The sequence below is a fragment of the Pongo pygmaeus genome, chromosome 3 (genome assembly GCF_028885625.2).
Source record: "Pongo pygmaeus isolate AG05252 chromosome 3, NHGRI_mPonPyg2-v2.0_pri, whole genome shotgun sequence".
Classification (NCBI taxonomy): Eukaryota; Metazoa; Chordata; class Mammalia; order Primates; family Hominidae; genus Pongo; species Pongo pygmaeus.
In genome coordinates this window covers 186,698,311-186,720,486 of record NC_072376.2, presented here as the reverse complement: position 1 = coordinate 186,720,486, position 22,176 = coordinate 186,698,311, and the positions used below count along the sequence as shown (strand labels likewise).

General features: G+C 41.1%; 1 protein-coding gene and 1 pseudogene across 1 annotated transcript in view; both read left to right on the top strand.

Moving 5' to 3' along the window:
* The window catches only part of SCRG1 (stimulator of chondrogenesis 1), a 133,034-nt gene that overhangs the window by 92,814 nt on the left and 18,044 nt on the right, over window positions 1-22,176 (top strand). The window lies entirely within an intron of this gene.
* Window positions 8,220-9,135, top strand: LOC129035357 (large ribosomal subunit protein uL18-like; annotated as a pseudogene).

Genomic DNA, 22,176 nt, shown 5'->3' with positions numbered 1-22,176 from the left:
ACACACTTTTATTTATACATATGCATAGGTCATCTATACATATGTCCATTTAATCCCAAAGTAACCACTCCAAAAGACAAGAGGACAAATCATTAATAACTATAATAGCTGCTAATTATTAAGTAGTTCTTATATTCCAGGTTTTCTGTTTGGTGCTTCATATAAGTTACCATACTTAACTCTTTTAGCAACCTGTTGTAAGTTGAATTGTGTCCCCAGCAAAAAAAACACATGTTAGAGTCTTAACTCCCACTACCTCAGAGAAGGAGGGCCAGATATGCCAAGAAAAGGCCATTACCTATAGAGGTGTGGGCTGTCCAGTCCATGAGGGTGCCTGGCCAGGGCAGCAAGTGCAGCTAAGATTCAGTCTGCGCTCCTCCTACCAGGCTGTGTGCCATGGAGCTGCACCGTGTCTGACCAGCAAAAGGTGCCTCTTCCCATAGGCTATGTGTGGCCCTATGCAAGAAATTATTATCTCAAGATCACGGCATTCGCATTGGACTCTCAGACAGGAGGCAGAATAAAAAGATCTTTGGTCACCGTACGATTAGAAAGCAGTACTTTATAAACCTGATGGTTCTATGCTTTCGAGATTCTTTTTGTTTTTCTTCAGTTTTTCCTTTATCTTTTGTTGCTAGTGTTGAAAAATCCCTTTTGTTGAGCTAAAGAAGAAATGCATTTCTTGTTTTTGCTTTTTCCACATTGAAACCAAACTTCAAGAGGAAAAACATACCACACACAAACTGTATGAACTGCTAGACAGCAGATAGGCAGAAATACATACCAGTGATGTGCCAGGGCTCACGAATTAGTCAGATCAACATGTGAAGCCCAGCTCTGCTGTGCAAATGGGGCAAACTAACCTCCTAAGTCTCATTTTCCTCACTGGAAAAGTCACTCAACACATTTTTACTAGGCAGTGTCTGGCCCTGTTTTAGCATTCCCAGATTAGGGTCTATATGCTCATGAAGATTAAATTCTAGATTAGGGTGGTAAAAAAGGGGAAGACAGACAACGCTAAAAAATGCATATAATTTAATTTGCAAAATCCTCCTCCTCACAAATACATCAGTATGCATTTCTCTTTTGCATTTCTTGGTATCTTATTAGCCAGACAGCCATTGATCTGCAAGGGTACCAGGGAGAGATCAAAGTAAAGCAACAGGAATGCAAAGTTATTCAAAGAGTTAATATTTAGTTTCGGACATCCAAATAAGCTTTCCAAATCAATAGCAAGATAATAATTCTTGACGCCAGGTGAGGTGCCTCACATCTGTAATCCCAGCACTTTAGGAGGCCAAGGCAGGAGGACTGCTTGAGCCCAGGAGTTCAAGACCAGCATGAGAAACACAGCGAGACCCTGTCTCCACAAGTACTAATTTTTTAAAAGTTAGCTGGGTGTGGAGAAGCACACATGTACTCCCAGCTACTCGAGAGGCTGAGGTGGGAGGATCGCTTGAGCCAGGGCAGTTGAGGCTGCATTGAGCCATGATCGTTCCACTGCACTCCAGCCTGGGCAACAGAGCAAGACCCTGTCTCAATAAAATAAAAATAAATAGGACTGGCTGACTAGATCACAGATTTTATGTATACTGGGCATCTACTTACACTTGGAGTAGGGACGCAGATATGTGGTGGACGGAGTTGAAAGTGCAAGAAGTCGGGGAGGGGAGGAGAAGAGGAAATCAGACACCAGTGGTTTTTTTTTTTCTACTTCATTTCCTGGGACCCAACCTCAAACATCCGGATGAATGAGGAGAAGCCCGGGCACATTGGGGTTTGTGGGTGACTTCTACAGATGTAGTACAGACAGGCTACCAAACAGGGCTGCCAGGTAGACAACAGGAAGCCCAGTTAAATTTGAATTTCAAGTAAACATAAATAATTTTTATTATAAGTATGTCTTATTCAATATTTGGGACATGCATTTTTTTCCACTGTTTCTCTGAAATTCAAATGTAATTGGACTTCCTATATTTATATTTGTGAAATCTGGCAAACTTATCCCAGGAGAACTGTTAGCTTGGGGCCTCAGCCCCCCATGGCATGGGCATGATGGCACAGAAGTGACAGTGGGAGTGTTGACAGCTAGGCCTAAGGAAGCATTCTTGCTCGATGTGTGGAGTTCTTGGATTGTCTGGCCCATTGTAAGTGCTCAATAAATATTACCTATTACTATCATTGTAGCAATCAGTGGAATACCCTTTTAGGTCCCTGGAGATATGGGAGCAGGGGAGGGAGAAGAATGCAGTAGACAAGAATAGAAGAAATGAGCTAATATTTTTCCATGAGTGAATTGGCACTGGCAAGGCTCCTATTGGATAAAAGATGATGAGGCATTCTGGTGTCAGGAACGAATGTTCAGAATCCAGCCCTCATGCTGATCAGAGAGTCTCATTGGGCCCTGGGCCAGTGGACTAAAAGAAAGCAGAGCTCTAACAGCACAAAGAACTATAGGCCTGGAAATACAGTAGTCCATCATACCTGCCCCCTAGGGAACACAGGAAGCGATCCAGTATATGTGTGAGAGACACAGAGTGGATATCTTTTAAAATAAGTGGGGTGAATTAGGTTTACTGCATTGGAAAACTACTGGAAAGCCAGCTACCAATTAAAAGGACCAGAAAATTCCTTGCTGTTGACTCAAACTCAAGAAAAGCATACAGTGATCTTTTCGAACAGCTTTGCCTTCTGAGTTTATGGCAAAATCCTCCTAATCAGTAATGTGAAGTCTTTTGGAAAATGAAAAGAATGTCCTAAAACCAAATTAAAAAGGCAAAACGGTGGTCATGAAATTGACAACTTACTGGTAACTCTGCCTTTTTTGCCCTGTGAAAATGCACTTTTACTTATGGATTACTCAGCCTTAAATTTTTCCAATGATGTTACAGAACCGTGAAAGTATTTCCACACCAGCATGTTCCTGTCAGCTAAGAAGTCATAAAGTGTATATGCAATCTTTTTCCCAATGATTGGCATACGAACTTGGAAAGTTGGCAGAAATAAATGATGACTGACAATTTCTACATAGCATCTTATTGTGCTTTGGTTTACAAAGTCATTCAACATGATATGGGCTTCACACATTTATTTTGTTTTGTTTTATTTTATTTTATTTTATTTTATTTTATTTTATTTTATTTTAAGATGGAGTCTCACTCTGTCACCCAAGCTGGCGCGATCTTGGCTTGCCGCAACCTCTGTCTCCCGGGTTCAAGCAATTATCCTGTCTCAGCCTCCCGAGTAGCTGGGATTACAGGCCCATGCCACTATGCCCAGCTAATTCTTGTATTTTTAGTAGAGACAGAGTTTCACCATGTTGGCCAGGCTGATCTCTAACTCCTGACCTCAGGAGATCCACTAACCTCGGCCTCCCAAAGTGCTGGGATACAAGCGTGAGCCACCGCGCCCAGCCTAGCTTCACACATTTCTTAAGCACAGTATAGCAGAAAATGGCCTTGCATATAGTATGGACAAGAAGGTAGTCCTGCATCAGTTGCTCTTTAGAGCAATGATCTGCGCCAATCAAATGCATCCTGGCCTCATGTATCCAAGGTTTATATCATCTGCTTTTAATAAGGCTACTGTGGGTTAGAAGAAACAGCTAATAATATTTTTTATTTCTAAGTGACATGTTGACACATAATGGAATTAACTATTTGTAATAGGCTGAATTGTTGCCTTGTAAATTCTTATATCATAGTTTTGCCATTTTGAGAATAAATACAGTTTCTATTTTGTTAAGAAATTAGACTAAACCAAATAGCTAAATGCTAATAGTATGAAGCACCACAGAGCATGGCTAAATAAGCCATCTATGTTGTCCTTATGTATCTGAAGTTTTTGTGGTCTGCTCAAGTTTTTCCCTAAAAACTTCCCTCAATATGAGCTGTATATTAAGGTTCTGATATGGTTTGACTGTCCCCTCCAAAATCATGTTGAAATTTAATTGCCATTATAACAGTATTGACAAGTGGGACCTTTAAGAGATAATTAGGTCCTGAAGGCTCTGCCTTCATGAATAAATTTATGCTGTTATTGTGGGAGTGGGTTAGTTATAAGGGGAGTGTGCTCCTGATGAAAGGGTAAGTTATTTTCTATTCTTTCTCTGTCTCTTGCATTTGTCACTTGCCTTTCTGCTTTCTGCCATGGGATGACACAACAAGGAGGCCCTCATCAATGGCTGAGCAAACACTAGTACTATGCCTTTGGACTTCCCTGACTCCAGAACCATAAGCCAAATAAACATCTTTTCTTTATAAATTACCCAGTCTGTAATACTCTGTTGTAGCACCAGAAAATGGACTAAGACAGGTTCCATCAGAGGTATTACAGTCACAACAAAACGCTATAAGGAAAAAATTGAAAAAAATTTAAAAATAAAAGAGATAAAAGACCAAAAAAAGAGAATTATAGCATATGAAAGTATTGTATTCACAATAAGGATACAAATACAAGGTTTTCTTATTATTAATAGTTTAAAATAAATTTCAAATTGAGAATAATTTCTCCAGATTACCTTCATTTTAACTTTTTTAGTAAATGCTTTCTTTATCAACCATGCAAGTGAATGTGCTAAACTGGTTAGGGAAGACTGGATAAAGCACTGAAATGGTAAAGCAATTTTTCTTGGTAACATTGTTTCATTTCAATAAAAATATCTATAGGTCCAACTAAGTTTTTTGGCCTCTAGAAAAACAATAATGACTAGAAGAGCTAGTCCATGTATGAACTTAGATTTGTATATCTTAGATGAAGCCTTATCTTTGCATTAAAACCATCTTCAAAAGACATTTACTAAGCAACACTGTTGGTGATAAATCAACTCTATAAGCATTAAGTGTGTTATTAAAAATATTTGAAACTAACAAAGTCACTTTTTTAAGAAAAAGTACCTTAGTATATTAATAGTTAAGATTTTTTTTCTTAAACAATTTAATGTCATAAGGTTCATAGCAGTTTCTTCCCAACTATTTTATGGAGAAAACCAGGTGAATCATGAATCACCAAAGTCTCCTTGAGGTTAGCTGAAACCAACAACCATCCAAAGAGAAAACATACTCCTTGGAGACTGCTTTTTATAAAACAGTAAATTCCAAGACCCTACAGAGAAAATGTGAATTTAGATAATCTTTGACAGACATTTTTTTCCTTTTGTTTCCAGCTTTATTGAAAAGGTAATTTTTAATTATCCAGGGTTATAATTATAGCAATTAAAATATAAAATGAAAAGCCAAGATACTGATAATGATTGGCATCATATACGGTCATAGTCACGATAAAACTTTATCAGTTCAAGTTGCTAGATTAGACAAAATGTTAATCTCCTGTCCCTTTTCAAATGGTTTTTAACATCAGATAGAATCAGAATCTAAATTCCACTATACAAAGGTCTCTTGTTTAACAATTTAGAATCACTGTTTTTCTTCATTATCCTTCCTTTTGACTTTTTCACATCTAAAGATGTGTCCACTAGTAATGATCAATGGAAATAGGTGAAATTCAAATGAACACTTATTACAATTCTGGCAAAAGTAAGGATGGGAAGAGATGTGAAGTGAGTGGCTACAATTAGTAGCAAATACATGACCCTGAATATAGAAGTCACTCTATAAATCCTTAATTAAATAATTAGGGACCTAATTAATTTTTGCCTTCTGGCCATTATCACATCTAATCAAAAGTTGATTATAACTATAATACCATGTGAAGCTACTCATGATCATAAGTTATATTTTTAAAAAACAATGGGAAAATTAATGACCACTTAAAATGCACACAACTTTATTATTCCAGTCTCACAAAACCTTTGGAAACCACAGCTGTTGATAATGTTTTTGATTTGCCAGATCCTGTAACAGTCCACTTACTTTGCCTTGAACATGGCATTTGTACCACATTAAAGTTTGGCAAGCTTAATCTTTGCTAACCACTGGCAAATGTGAACATGCTATAAAATATAAAAATATGTTTCAGCCAAAGCCATTATCAGGTACATATTTCCTTGGATTTGACTAAGTAACCTCTAATTTGTTCATGCGCACTTGGCCATCTTTACATTCTGTGTGATGATCATGCTTGCAATTTATATATTATGTGTCTGACAGCCAACTAAAGCTCAAAGTGCTATCGAAGAAGAAAACAAAAAGGAGAGGAAGAAAGAAATCCTATTTTACTTCTGTTAGTGTGAGAATGAACTTCCATAAACTATTAGAGGAAAGTCTTCCAACAGTGATCTTCCCCATCCTCCCACCCTACCTGCCCCATACTAAAGATATTTTTGAAAAGCTGCCATATTCTGTTTCTACATCATCCCATAAGAGAATCTACCCCTGCATTTATCTGGTGACAAGCCTCAGAATAGTGTAAGAACTAAGGTCTCTGGCCCTTTACCAACCCCAAGCTCAAAAAAAAATTATCTCTAATATTCCAACACAATGGAGTTCTTCAGTCTGGAAATCCACATCCTCCATTAAGGCGGCATCAAGCAAGTAGTGTGCGATATTGAAATCATTGCTCTGTTTTGTTCATCCATGCATTTACACAAGGCCAGCAATGTGTGATACATGGTTGAGTTTGTGCTTTAGTCTTACTTCTCCCACAATAGGCCTCACAGAAAACTTTTCATTAAATTCCCATTTATTGACTAACTTTCCCATTTAAAATCTCAATAACCTTTCAAGTATGGCATCTTACATTTATCTCACGACATGTTGTGAAGTAGAAAAAGTAGGAATTATGTAATGATTTATCATATATAATCAAAGGGAATGGCTAATTTTCAGAGCAGGACCAGAACTAACATCCCCTCATCCTAGCTCTCCATCCAGGCCCACCTTTCAGTGTCTTGTGACAGGGACCACATTCTATTTACTTTTCAGACCCAGGAGATGGATGCCTGTAATGAATATAAAACACTGAACATAAACATAAAAAAATGCAACAAATCAACCCCCCCTCAAACAAACCAAACCAAAACAGAAAAACAGATGCTTCTTCCTAAGAGTCATTTACTGTTCACTGACTCATTTGACAACTTATTGAGCTTCTACTAAGTTCTAGATGCTATCTTCGACATTGTTCACTTCAAGGAGTGAGATAACATGGAAAGGTAGCTATCACAGTGCCTGATGTGTGGGGGGCAATCAATAAAGTACATTTTCTTCCTTCTCAAATGTTTATCCTTGAACTAATCAATCTATCAAAATCCATATGCAATCAAAAGAAAAGTATTCACTTCTGATCCAAAGTCATCATTCCTTTATACCTCCATATCTGTGGTTACATACTGTGACATTTAGGCACGAGCTATCAAGCCAGAGAGAATAAACCACATTCAGGCAGAATCATGGCTTATGATTTGTGGTTTGCTGTTTTTTTGTGGTAAAAGGGAAGAGGAAAAAGCCAGTCAAGTGCCCTGGTATTAATAGGCTCTATCAGTATATACTCCTCCCCTGTCCCACCTCACATACTCACACAGACTTTGGGGAGGAGGTATTATTAATCTAAACAAATAGCTTGCAATTGACAATAAGCATTCTACTATCTTCTCTGGTTATTTAAATTTAACTTTCATTTACAAGCAATTTATACAGACAGACATAGCCTTGAAGCCAACACTTTCTGCCCTAACTTGCATCCTGTTTTCTATTTGCTTTTCTTTTTTTTTTTCTGCTTGGCTCCCAAGACTAGGTCATATATGAAGGGGAAGCCAATCCGATGCATCATTAATGTGCAGTTTTCATGATCGACGCTAATCACTACCGCCAAATTGTTCGTGCGGTAATCCACACTGATCACCGAGACATCTAGAATGAATAGATCCTTGTATAAACAGACATAGTGGTTGTAGCTCCAAGATAATTAAAGAACTCATCTATGACCTCTACTGGTCATGTTACCAAAATACAACAGCTACCATTCTTTCAGAAGTGTTTTCATTTATCAAAAATATATTTTTCAGCACCTACTATGTACCAAGCATTGTTTAAAGGATTGCAGTAAATAAAACACACAAGACCCTTTCCCTCTTAAAATTCAGCAAGGGAGACATTTAAACTATAAACATTATAAGTAAGTTCATTGTAGAGTATTTTAGAAGGCAATAGGTGCTTTCAAAAAGAGAAAAAAGTAGATCAAGGTAAAGGGAATCAAAAGTACAGAAGAGGGCCCTTTTCCCCCACTGGGGCTGGTCTCTGTCGAGCCACGGATGTGGATCTCTGTTCTGCAGGATGGGGTTTGTTAAAGTTGTTAAGAATAAGGCCTACTTTAACAGATACCAAGTGAAATTTAGAAGATGACGAAAGGGTAAAACTGATTACTATGCTCAGAAATGCTTGGTGATACAGTATAAAAATAAATACAACACACCCAAATATAGGTTGATAGAGATATCATTTGTCAGATTGCTTATGCCCGCATAGAGGGGGCTATGATAGTCTGCACAAAATATGGTGTGAAGGCCGGCCTGACAAATTATGCTGCAGCGTATTGTACTGGCCTGCTGCTGGCCCGCAGGCTTCTCAGTAGGTTAGGCATGGACCAGATCTATGAAGGCCAAGTGGAGGTGACTGGCGATGAATACAATGTGGAAAGCATTGATGGTCAGCCAGGTGCCTTTACCTGCTATTTGGTTGCAGGCCTTGCCAGAACTACCACTGGCAATAAAGTGTTTGGCGCCCTGAAGGGAGCTGTGGATGGAGGTTTGTCTAACCCTCACAGTAGCAAACGATTCCTTGGTTTGTCTGTCCCTCACAGTACCAAATGAATTCTTGGTTATGATTCTGAAAGCAAGGAATTTAATGCAGAAGTACACCGGAAGCACATCATGGGCCAGAAGTTTGCAGATGACCTGTGCTACTTAATAGAAGAAGATGAAGATGCTTACAAAAAACAGTTTTCTCAATACATAAAGAACAGCGTAACTCCAGACATGATGGAGGAGATATATAAGAAAGCTCATGCTGCTATATGAGAATCCAGTCTATGAAAAGAAGCCCAAGAAAGAAATTAAAAAGAAGAGGTGGAACTGTCCCAAAATATCCCTCGCTCAGAAGAAAGATCGGGTAGCTCAAAAGAAGGCAAGCTCCCTCAGAGCTCAGGAGCGGGCTGCCGAGAGCTAAACCAAACAATTTTCTATGAGGATTTTTCAGATAAAGACAATAAACTTATGAACAGAAAAAAAAAGACGGAAGAGGTAGAGCTGGAGAAGTACACTGCAGAATTAAATTAGGTGCTCAGGATAAGTGTCAGTGAGAGAGTGGAATTCAGCAAAGCCTTGAAGGAGGTGAAAGCCTCAGCCACTACTAACACTAGTAGGTTCTCAAATTAGTTAAATTAGACATTGTATTAGTCTGTTCTCAAATCGCTACAAGGAACTACCTAGGACTGCGAAATTTATTAAGAAAAGAGGTTTGACTGAGTCACAGTTCCGCAGGCTATACAGGAACCATGACTGGGAGGCCTCAGGAAACTTACAATCATGGCAGAAGGTGAAGGGGACGCAGGCATGTCTTATATGGCCAGAGAAGAAGAAAGAGAGTGAAAGGGGAAGTGCTACACACTTTTAAACAAACAGATCTCATGAGAACTCACTATCACGAGAACAGCAAAGGGGAAGTCCGCCCCACCAGTGATCCAATCACTTCCCACCTGGCCCCTCCTGCAACACTGAGAATTACAATTTGACATGAGATTTGGGTGGAGATACAGAGCCAAACCATATTAGACATCATCCTGGAAGTAGTGTCCATTTTCACAGAGAGTTTCTAAAATGGTTTTGGAGTCAACCAGACTTGTGTTCAAACTCCGTACTGGTCAGCTTTTGGTGCAGCAACAAACACCACCAAATTCTCAATGGCTTTAAAAACTATTTATTTCTTGCTCACGTTTCATGAGGGCTGCAGGTTGACTGTGGGTCAGCTGCGACTCTGATGGGCTCAGCTTTGCTGGATTCGGCTCAGCCACAATTATTGTCTCCTTCCAGGAGCCAGGACTGAAGGAAGAGCAACTCTCTAAGGTGTGCTGTTCTCACGGGGGAGGTCAAGGCTGAAGTAGGTCTCACCAAAGCACATCACTGAAAGCTTCTGCTCAGGCAGCAAATATCAAGTCCACACACATTTTTATTAACCAAAGAAAGTGGCCAAGTCCAAGGTCAATGCAGGGAGGGCAATGTATTCTGCCTGCACGGAAGTATGGAAAAGGCAAGGAAGGAAGGAATAATTGTGAACAAATAATACGATATGACCTTATTGAGCTCCTCATTATCTTTTATTTTTCAAGATCTATGCCAATTGCCACCACCAAATTATTCATCCAGCCAAGCTGAGCCCATCAGAGTTATAGCTGACCCACAGTCAACCTGCAGTTCTCATGAAACATGAGCAAGAAGTAAATATTTGTTTTTTAAGCCACCACCAAATTATTCATGTGGCAATCCACACTGACCACTGAGACAACTGGAATGAACAGGTCCTTATATAAACAGACATAAAAGTACTTGCAGGTTCAAGGTATGTTGCAGGTCTCTGAATTTTACTTTGTTCATCTGCGGAACAAGAATAAGATCACCCTACTGCAGTGGCTCACACCTGTAGTCCCAGCTACTTGTGGGGCTGAGGTGGTGGGAGGATCGCTTGAGCCCAGGAGTTCAACGCTGCAGTGAGCTCTGATCACACCACAGCACTCCAGCCTGGATGACAGAGCAAGACCTCCTCTCTGAAAAAAAAGAAGGAATGAAGGAAGGGAGGAAGGAAGGAAGGAAGCAAGGAAGGAAGAAAGGAAGGAAGGAGGGAGGGAGACTAGTTATGAAGAAGAAATGAGATCATGAGGTCATGTTTGTAAATGCATTTAGCAGAATAACTGGCTTATAATAAAGGATCTGTAAATGCTAGTATTCTTTTCTTGTCTTTTTCCAAAGGTGGCATCAGTCTAGCCCAATTCCTTTGGAGGCTTAGGGGGCAACTGGGGCATGCTGGAAAATTGAGGTGTCTTGAATTCAAGAACTATAGATTCAATTCTGTTTCTAAATCTGCATACATTACTAATCTATAAAATGAGGCATCTGTCTAAATGATCTCTAAGTTTCCTTCCAGTGCTAAAGATCCTCGATTTGGGATAAAACATGCCTGTAGATTCGTTTTTTTCTCCAGAGGTGCTGTTTAGTTTTAACACCAGGTGGCGCTAGATAACAACTAAATGTAAAAAGACAAAGGCTCTGTGTGTGTGTGTGTGTGTGTGTGTGTGTGTGTGTGTGTGTGTGTGTGTCTGTGTGTGTGTGTGTGTGTGTGTGTGTTGTGTGTGATGATGTGATTGTGTGTGTGTGTGTGTGTGTGTGTGAAGATGTGATTGTGTGTGGGGTGTGTGTGGGGAGTGTGTGATGACGTGACTGTGTGTGTGTGTGTGTGTGTGTGTGTGTTTGGGTGTGTGTGTGTGATGATGTGATGAAATCCGGAGAGTTCTAGGCTATTTCTATTTTCTTCTTATGTGTATATTCTTATAAAGCAGAACTCTTGCAGCTGATGGTTCCTCAGAAACCATCACTCTGAGGAAATGGCTTCCAAAAACAAACCAAGCACTCTAGTCCTAGAGGCTGTCACACGAAGACAGCGCCCCAGGAGCCTGGGGATGGCCCCAGACGCTTTCTAGGTTTCAAACTTTTACAATTAAAATAATTTATTTTTATTATTTTTAAGAGACGGGGTCCCACTCTGTTGCCCAGGCTGGAGTGCAGTGATGCAATCATAGCTCCCTGCAGCCTGCAACTCCTGGGCTTAAGCGATCCTCCCACCTCAGCCTCCTCAGTCACCCGGACCACAGGCGCGCCACCGCGCCCGGCACTGGAGTTTGAAATTTGGAAACTTCCTTCCTTTTGAGCAGGGGTATGAGATCATCGGAGCTGTGGTGTAGGACGATGTATCTAGCAGCCACAAGATGGGCGCAAGGAGTGGCTGGCAGCGGGGAGCATCGTTTGGGAGGCTCTTATGGCAGACGGATCCGCGCACAGGAGTCTGAGCTGTGCGTTGGGAGTGAACATGGAAATGAGGAGGCCGTTGTCGGGACAGAATCCCTCCCACTTGGCAAATGTTTAAATAAAGAGGCTTTGAGCAGGATAAGTCATCGTAAGAGATGACACTCAGATAACTAGGAAAACTTTAGGGCCTCTGACTGGAAGTGGGCAGATGACTTTGGGGCGGCAGCATTGCTGCTGCCCCTGCCCAGCTCATCTACCCTGCGGGAGAGGAGACTGCACGGCCCATGCCCTCCCAGGTACTCAGAACACCCCAAGGCACACATGCTGGTCTTACCAGGGCCTCCTAGAGACTTGCCAGTGGGGCGCTTCAACATGACAATCAGCCTTTTTTTTCAAAATATGTTTTCTTTCGCATGATTTTATTGGTGGTGCTTTAAAACCCTATGGCATTTCTCCAGCTCCTCCTGGTGTGTTCATGCAGCCACACAGCACAGTGGAAGGAGCAACGGATTTGGAGGCAGATAGGCCTGGTTTAAATCCTGAAACCTCACTTCTCCTGTATAAAACTGACCAGAAGAGATCATGTTTGTTTTAGGCTTCTAAGGTTCTTAATTAAGTAACTTGGGCAAGCTATTTAGTTTCTCTGAGCCTCAATCCTATCCAGAACAAAGGTGAAATAGCTGTGATACCAATGTCACAGATTTGCCATGAGAAATAAAGGTCGTTTGGAGACAGAGTAAGTAATCGGTAGATGCCAATTCTCTTTCCCTTTAAAGAAAAGGCTATTTGGAGGCCCCAGTGTGAGTCTGTCAGACAAATTCAGCATCAGCACAGAGACTGATATAATGGCCATGGTTATCTGTGGCCACTTTTTCCAAGAAATGCTGAGCTGTCATGATACAAAACACTCAAAAATTAAATCTACTAAGCTGGAGTACAGTTTGGGACTTAGGATATTCACTGGTCCACAAGAAATAAAAAGGAAACAGGGGTTACACAATGCATCTCTGTTCTACTTACTCAATCTTTACCCAACTGAAACCTCGCTTCACAACAGATTAGCCACAGCCCCTAAAGGCAATAAAATCCTGAATTGCAAACCCTGTTTTGCCACCTCACAGAACCTTCATAAATCTCAGCTGCAGTGAATGCATCTCCTATTTAATTTATGAAATGACTATTTTGAGAGACTATTCACACTAGTCATCTTTATTAGTCCTTCTGCCAACTCTCCAATTTGGGGGAAGAAGAAATTAGTATGCAATATTAATGTTTTTATTGTGCATATAAATTTGCTGTTTTCAAGGGATATAGGGCAATATACGGGATGTGAGCCTGGTAGATAATTTCCAGAGTTGGGTCACTGCTGCTTCCCTCTTATTCTGGAGACAGGCAAAAACTACTGGTTACCAAAATACCAGTAAACAAGTGTACTATAGCAAGCAAGCGCGTAGTGCCCCCCAAGGAGTGCACGATGTCAACTATTCACACCCTAGGGAGGAGAAAACTAAGAGAGAGTGCTTGAAGTGATGATGTTGCACCTTTACAAGAGTCAGGGATGAGAATGCCAGCACCAGCCACAGAAGCACACACTCTTTTCAACAGTGGAAAAATGGGGAAAGCTGTGCACCCAGCCACAGCTGCTGTGAACACAGCTGACAAGAAGCACCCTTCTAGTTCTGCTCTTGTAGATGAGAACACCCACCCCTTTCTTCATTTAACCTAAGCCATCCCCCATTCAAACGGCATGATCAAGGAGGCATGAGGGCTCTGGGTTGGAGCTGTGCTTGGCAGCGTAACCTTTCCCTTCCAACTCCTTGCTTAAGGATCCCCTGTACGTCACCATGCAGCCTCACCCATCAGGGTGAAGACGACAGCAGGGACCACTGCAGGAAGCTGAGAGTTTGCTACTTGGGTATATGCTCACAGAGTGTGAGATACAACTTGTTTCCTAAGGTTCAGGGCTATGAGACTCCAGAATGCATTACAGGAAACATTACTTAGAATTATCCTCTGTTGATTTTAAAGAAACTGGTGGGGAGATGACTTTCTGGGCTGATTGTGTTAAATTTAAACAGGCACAGATGTCAGGGAAGAAGGCCCAGGCTGCTCCAGCGGAGTCTTACAGGATGGCAACACAGAGGAGTGGCCAAAGTGTTCTGGGGTCTGACCCTCAGCCATGCAGGTCCCAAGAGAGGATTTTGTCTGTGTTGCTGGGTGATTAGGTTGAAACTGACCCGTGCTAACCAAACTCTCAAAAAAACCCACATTTATTTATTTGTAACAGGTACACAATAAGCCTTTCCAAGGATCTCCAAACTTGTTCCCTCAATCTTGGACACATTCTGCCCATTATCAAGGTACCTGGGAGACCAAATTCATAATCAGACTGTTGCTTGTGAACAAGGATTCAGAACAAAAGCATTGCATAACCTTAAGGGGTGCAGCATCCAGATACTGGAGAAGCCTTCTGAATGAAATGTACTTTCTGGATAATCTGAACATGAGTAGCTACCAAGAAACATGTCTCTCTCCTCTGGAAAGTTAGATAATCACAACAAATTCTCACTGCCTGGCCTCCCCTTACCTCAATATGTGCAGATTATCTAGCTGCCACACCTCCACTCACACGATTCCCTTTTTTCTTCAGATGGATCACAGTTCCTGCTGCCTTGTAATCTATTCAGTTATTTTCCCGAACCTTTACCTGGCTCATCTTAACTAGCCCCAATATTTGTTGCTGTTCATTACCACCTCTCAGAGAGGGTTACTGATGGTTGCTGTTGTCAATGACTCGTTGGTTCTCATTAGCTCCTCTGATGGAATGGTTTTCGATTTCTGGGGGCACTTTAATGCATGCATGACAAGCTCCTACAGCCCTCCTGGAGGCTGGAAGTTGCCTCCTGTAGCCTTGTTCAGCACCAATTGTTCTGTTCATCTGTGGAATGAGCTCGTAATGTGTTTTATTTATTTTGTCTCCACACGTTCTCATCTTCCTAGAGGAAGAGGTGAATAAACTGCCCCGCCTATCCTCACAGGAAAGTAATTTTTTCACCTTAGGTGGGCCATCTGCTTCTCCTAACAACTCTGCTTTGCCTTGAATTGAATACATCTTGTCCCAGGCATTTTGCCAGCTGTAGGCTCCAGGAAATGGAGCAACTAAAAGTGGTTTCCTTATGATGTCAAGGTCTTATTATTTTCTTTCTTTCTTTCTTTCTTTTTTTTTTTTTGGAAATGCAACTTATGAGATCAACCCAAAGGAAATTGTGCATCAGTGTCCATAGGGGTGGTTCACAGAGTGGCAGGAGTCTCTGAGCAACAATCTAAGCTGTATGTGAATTTCTTAAGAATTAATCCCATTGCGCATGTCAGTAGATGTGGCAGGGGCCTGACAGATGGGGGAAATTGAGTATTTCCTTTAGGACTCAAAAGAGACTCCTAAGCTAGAGATTCTCAACCTGGGATGCAGATCCAAGTCACCTGCGAGGTTTTCAGTCTTCATGCCTTGGTCCCATTCAGCTGGCTGCTTCTGGTGCCCAGCTGTGTGGAGAACAACTCTCCTAAGCCACTGGGAATCAAAGCTCCCAAGTAATTGGGGGAAAAAATTACCTAAGGCAAAGAGCCAGAATGTGCAGTCTTAATTCAGAAGATGGGGAGCAGTGGGAGGCAACAGTAAACTGAGGGCGTTTTCTGATGTGATCATCCACTGACTCAGGATTATAGCAAGGAGTAAGTCACGAAGAGCATGAGGCAGCCTTGGGCTGGTGACCATGGGCCACTCAGGCCAACAGAGGGGATTCTGCTTCAGCTCAGAGACAGAGTATCAGCAAGGGCAGCATCACCTGAGTGATCTTAAGAGGCAAAGCAAAACAGTAGCTCCTTCCAGGAATCAAGGCATCAACATGGGAGCCATTTTATGGAGGTGAGAAACAGAAGAAGAAATGGTAGGGATCATGAGATAGAAGAAAACAGCATTCATGGCCTTGTTCTAACATCAATGTGAGAGATGGCCTTGAGATTTGCAGAACTACTCAGAAGAGACGGGGCCATGGCTGATATTCAGCCAATACACACAGGCATGATGTTACTGCAGGTAGAAATTGGAAATTCTGCCCTGATGGTTGGTAAGTAGCTTAAGTTAGACCACATGCCACCAAATGACATCATGCAGTGGCCACTGCATGGGTGGTTTTGGGACAGGGCAGCATGATATAAGAAGACCAAGGTGGAAGCTGAGACAGACACAGTGCCTACTTGCTGCTCAGGAAGGGTCCAGGGTTGGCAGGAGTAGCAGAACAAGCTGGGCTGGTGACAGGGTTGTAGATGGGGCAGAAGCAAAAGTACTCTGGGTACAGATGATGTGAGAAACATTAGCATTCTAAACACGATGGGCACCCCACCCAATCACTCTCCTGCTGAGGCACATGCCTGGGACCACACCTAATAACCATCGACACAAGGAGAAGCCATTGGAAGCATTTAGTACAGTTTCCTCCATAAAACTGTAGCTTAGAGACAAGCAGCATTTAGTTTAGTGAGAGCTTACCAAACATAAGACCATACCATTAATTTCTAAAAATCAATAATGATTTAGAAATTATTAGAATGATTTGATGAAAATGTTGCCTTGTAAGCTACATTACACTGTAAACAGTTTCATGATACATAGTTTAGTTTAAAGACTAGAAAGGAAATATTTTTAATTTTTATTTATATACTGATTTATAGAAATACATTTATTTATAAAAATATGCCACCATACAGGTTGCTAAATATGTTGCAATTTATCCTCAGATTGAGCAATGTGGAACTAGGGGGATGGTGATTCAGCTGATGTGGTTTGAGATGGTTGTAACCCTGACCCCCATTCTGGGTTGGTCCAACCTGGGAAAAGATAGGTTTCACTTGATTTACGAATAAAACATTTACTGTTTGCTGCTGAGGACTGGGCCCACCAAACCTAGTCAGTAGTTCCAAGTCATCACTGTTCTCATACTTCCTGAATTTTTGTAGCCACAAGGTACAAACTGTACAAAAGAAATTGCTAAGTTAGGCTTTTAGTGTCTTTCCCAGGACAGTGTTAGATCAGAAGTTCATTCATTCGATAAATAGTTATTGAGTACTTAAATGGTGCCTGGCACAGTTCTAGACACTGAGGATGCATAAAACAATAAAACGGGAAATCTCTATTCTCATGTAGCCAACGAGCAATTGCAGGTGGTGGGCATTATTCGAAGGCTATTATTCATAGATGGAGCTAAGGAGGAAGTTGGAATCCCATCTCAGCACAGTCTCACTGCACACTCTGCCCTCCTTGGGTTAGAGTCACTAGAGCAACATGATTAACAGCACAGAACCATAGAACTAGTCTGCTCTGAGACAAACAACTATATGGGTGGGTGCCAGGAAAGGGCCTCTGCTCCCAATGTGCTGCTCCTTTGTCATGACCTAGTATCTAAAATTCTGTCACTGAAGAAGCATTTTCTATTATAACAAGTGTTCCTTAGAATCCAGTCTCTTGAGATATATAGTTTTTTTAAAAAAAGTTCAGTAGTCAAACAAATTTAGCAAACCCTTCAGCTCTTAAAGATTCACAATGAGTTAGCATATTAAATATAATCTGTATGGATCTCGATCAGTTTAGGATGAAAAATTTGGGCATCTCTCTTTATTTTTCCAATTGCTTGCTTAAGCCTCCATTCCTCCATATAGTAGGTAATTTGGTTTCTCTTTCTTAAGGAACCTTCATTCTCTCTGTTGTACAGAAACCTGGGAATTAACTTAGTCCAAAGGTAGTAGTCTTGTTTCAGTGGTCCATGTGACCAGTCCATTAACAGGTTCTGGTTTTAAACATAACTTCTATACAATGTCACTGTTGAAAACTATTCCATCAGGCTTCAGCGAGTCCTTGTCTTGCTGTAGGAATGGCCTTGCTGCTATGGAAAACTGCTCAGGCAGCAGGGTAGCACTGTGCATATGGACTCCCAAGACAACAGCTTACTGGATTTACCCACACACAATCAGCCACTGTTCCCTAAACACGACAGCTTTGCCAAAGTGGCTGGGTATAATTGGGCTTCTAACCACAGCTACACACAGGATCTAGAACAAGCTGTCCCCACAAACCTCTAGGCTCTGGTGTTGAACCTGTCACTGAGCCAGACTCTCTCTTCTTGGGAGACCTCAGTCCAGGCTATCTTAACCCTTCAGAAAGTTTTACCTAGGTTGAATCTCAAATGGGACGGAGATCCCTTCCCCAGGTCTTCGTTCCTTTCCTCCTGGAGGATCTTTGGCACTCAGTAAGTTTGTTTTGCCATGTCAGGGGGATACTGAAAAGAACAACCATTGTGAGGCCACAAAATGTTCTTTTTCCGGAGACATGTATATCCACTCACCTAATATTGGCATACTTAAGAGTATGCAGGGAGGCTGGATGCAGTGGCTCACACCTTTATCACAGAACTTTGGGAGGCCGAGGCAGATGGATCACTTGAGGTCAGGAGTTCAAGACCAGCCTGGGCAACATGGTGAAACCGTGTCTCTACTAAAAATACAAAAATTAGCTGGGCACAGTGGTGTGTGCCTGTAATCGCAGCTACTCGGGAGGCTGAGGCAGGAGAATCACTTGAGCCTGGGAGGCAGAGGTTGCAGTGAGCTGAGATTGTGCCATTGCACTCCAGCATGGGTGACAGAGCGAGACTCTGTCTCAAAAAAAAAAAAAAGTATGCAGGGAACTACCAACGAAGATCCAGGGAATTCATATCTTAGTCTATCGTGCTGCTTCTCCAGCTTCAAATGGGACATGAGTCACAACCTGGAAGGATACAGAGCATAGCACAAATAGTTTCATGGGAGCAAAAGGATAGGAAGAGACATGGAGAAAGAGAGATGAAGACGAAAATCAAAGGACAGAAAGAGATCCTAGAATAGGAGAGGCAGCTAAGCATCTGAAGGGCCCTCTGTCACACAGGGAAGGGGTATGAAAAAAGAGGTAGAAGGAAGATTTCCCATGTTATGATGTTAAAAGGGACATGGTCTACCACAGAAGCTCCCATCTAATGCATCATAACCCGTGACTTGCTTCAGCGAGAATCACATTCCCAGGGATTCTCTCCTGAATTCCTTATGCTAAACTAAAGCCCTAAAACCTCCAGGCTTATTGGTTAAAAAGTCTTCACTCTCAGTGAGGCAGGCTTCTAATGGAGAAATCTCAGAAACTTTTAGGTCAGGAACGAAAATCCCATTATTTGCTGGGATAGCTTTAGACTCATTAATTTTCTTTTTCTTTTCTTTTCTTTTTCTTTTTTTTTCTTTTTTTTTTTTTTTTTTTGAGACTGAGTCTCGCTCTTTCGCCCAGGCCGGAGTGCAGTGGCGCCATCTCGGCTCACTGCAAGCTCTGCCTCCCGGGTTCACGCCATTCTCCTGCGTCAGCCTCCTGAGTAGCTGGGACTACAGGCGCCCGCCACTACGCCCGGCTAATTTTTTGTATTTTTAGTAGAGACTACCGTGTTAGCCAGGATGGTCTCAATCTCCTGACTTCATGATCCGCCAGCCTCAGCCTCCCAAAGTGCTGGGATTACAAGCGTGAGCCACTGCGCCTGGCAGACTTATTAATTTTCTGACACTAAAATGGTCAAAATTTCTATGGGGAGGGGAAAGACATTGAACTTGTGTGATATTCTTAAACCCTTCATTCTCAGATACTTATCCTTCTCTATTTTCTCAAATATTTTACGTAAAGTAACTTAAGACATAAAATAAACCATAGACATAAGATAGCTTAAGACACATAATAAATCACTTAAAATTGTTAAATCTTTCTAATGTCAAGATATTTACACTTGAGCCATACTGGACCAATCAACACAAGTCACTAACATAGAGTGAGGAAGCATAGTAAAAAGTCTGTAAGGTGGTAACAATCCAGGCGCAATTTTTGTTAATTCACCCCCAAAGAAGGAGGCTTATTTAGAATATTAGTATTAAAGGCAAAGATTAATTTGATCAAATTGTCATTTGATAGAAGATAGTGTTATAGAAAGGTGTGGGTTTTTTTTCGTAGAATTGTTTCTATGCTTTAAACTTTCAGTGGACATAGGTGACCCTCTAACACATACCCAATCCTCTGGAATAACAAGTTATATTTCATCAGGATTATACCGTATGTAATATATTTCATGTGTTTAGAGATGAAATATCCAGAGAAAATATCATCATTGCCTATTTCCTGGCATTTCATGTGTCCTGTCTGATATGTATACACATAAAGGGAGCAAGTTTTAGTTATCTAATACTGTGTTGTATTTATTATTTCAGTTTGAAAATGCTTTTATTTAGATTTCCAAATATGTAATTTTCAATATGTTTTATTAGTAAAGGAGCAATAAAGGAACAATTTTGTAGCAAATTTAACACCTATAAATTTCCCTGTTTGCAATGTAAAAGAAACAGCTTCCATAGACAACAGGTCTGCTCAAATTTCAAAGAATGTTAAATGAAATACTGCTAAACTGCCCTAAAGTTATCTTATTCCATAAAATAATTGCAGGTTCATTGTTTACACTTTCATACAAAATGGTGTCTGATTCTGAATGGATTTATTATATGAATGTGTTTATTATTTTTAAAATAGCTATATTTGAGAATCCATATAAAGGCTAGATTATTACAAATAATGATTTTAATTGACCTGAAAAATAAATGTTAAAAAGATATTGAAAACTATGTCCACACAAAACCTGCATACAAATATTTATAGCACCTCTATTCTCTCTTTTTTTTTTTTTTTTTTTTAGATGAAGTCTCACTCTGTTGTCCAGGCTGGAGTGCAGCGGTGCTATCTCGGCTCACTGCAACCTCCGCCTCCCAAGTTCAAGTGATTCTTCTGCCTCAGCCTCTGCAGTAGCTGGGACTACAGGGCGCCTGCCACCACACGTGGCTAATTTTTTTTTTTTTAATGTATTTTTGTATTTTTAGTAGAGATGGGGTTTCACCATATTGGTCAGGCTGGTCTCAAACTCCTGACCTCAAGTGACCTGCCCACCTCGGCCTCCTGAAGTGCTGGGATTACAAGCGTGAGCCACTGCATCCAGCCCCAGCACCTCTATTTTTTTTTTTTTTTTTTTTTTTTTTTGAGATGGATCTCGCTCTGTCGCCCAGGCTGGAGTACAGTGGCATGATCTCAGCTCACTGCAACCTCTGCCTCCCAGGTTCAAACAATTCTCCTGTCTCAGCCTCCTGAGCAGCTGGTATCACAGGCATGTGCCCCCATGCCTGGCTAATTTTTTGTATTTTTAGTAGAGACAGGGTTTCACCACGTTGGCCAGGCTGGTCTCAAACTCCTGACCTCAGATGATCCGCCTGTCTCGGCCTTCCAAAGTGCTGAGATTACAGGTATGAACCACCATGCCCAGCGCGCACCTCTGTTCTTAATTTCCAAAACTGTAAGCAACCAAGATGTCCTCCAACAAGTGAAAGTATAAACAAACTGGTATATCTATACAATGGAATATTATTCAGTGATAAAAAGAAATTATCAAGCCATGAAAATACATAGATGAATCTTAAATGTATATTGCTAAGTGAAAAAAGCCAGTATGTAGTGGCTACATACTACATGATTCCAATTATATGACATTCTAGAAGTGGTAAAACTATAGAGATGGTAAAAAGATCAATGGCTGCCAGGAGTTCAGGGTAGGAGGGAGGGGAGGGTTGAATAGGTAAACCACAGGAGATATTTCAAGGCAGAGAGACTATTCTGTATCATAATGTAATGGTATGTACAAGACACTATGCGCTTGTCAAAACCCATAGACCTTTTCAGCACAAAGACTGAACCTTAATACATGCAAATTACGAACAATTATTTAGGAGGTTGGACAATCCCAGGATAAAAACAGAATGTGACAAAACAATCTAACTTTATCACTCATGTATGAAACAACCTCACTGAAAGGCGTAGTGAGGGGGAAGTTGCAGACCTATGTAAGTTTGGAAATGAGTGGAGTCTGTCAAACTAAAGGTAAAAGACACCGTATATAAACACTGTACTCTAGCTGATAAAATTGTTTACCATGAGGTATGTGCTAACAATTCTGATGCTGCTATATATGTATACTGGAAATGAACAATCAAATAAGTGGCTGATAGTAGGAGTTAGGTTCCTACTGCTGGAGCAGGAGGTTACAGATGAGCAAGAGGAG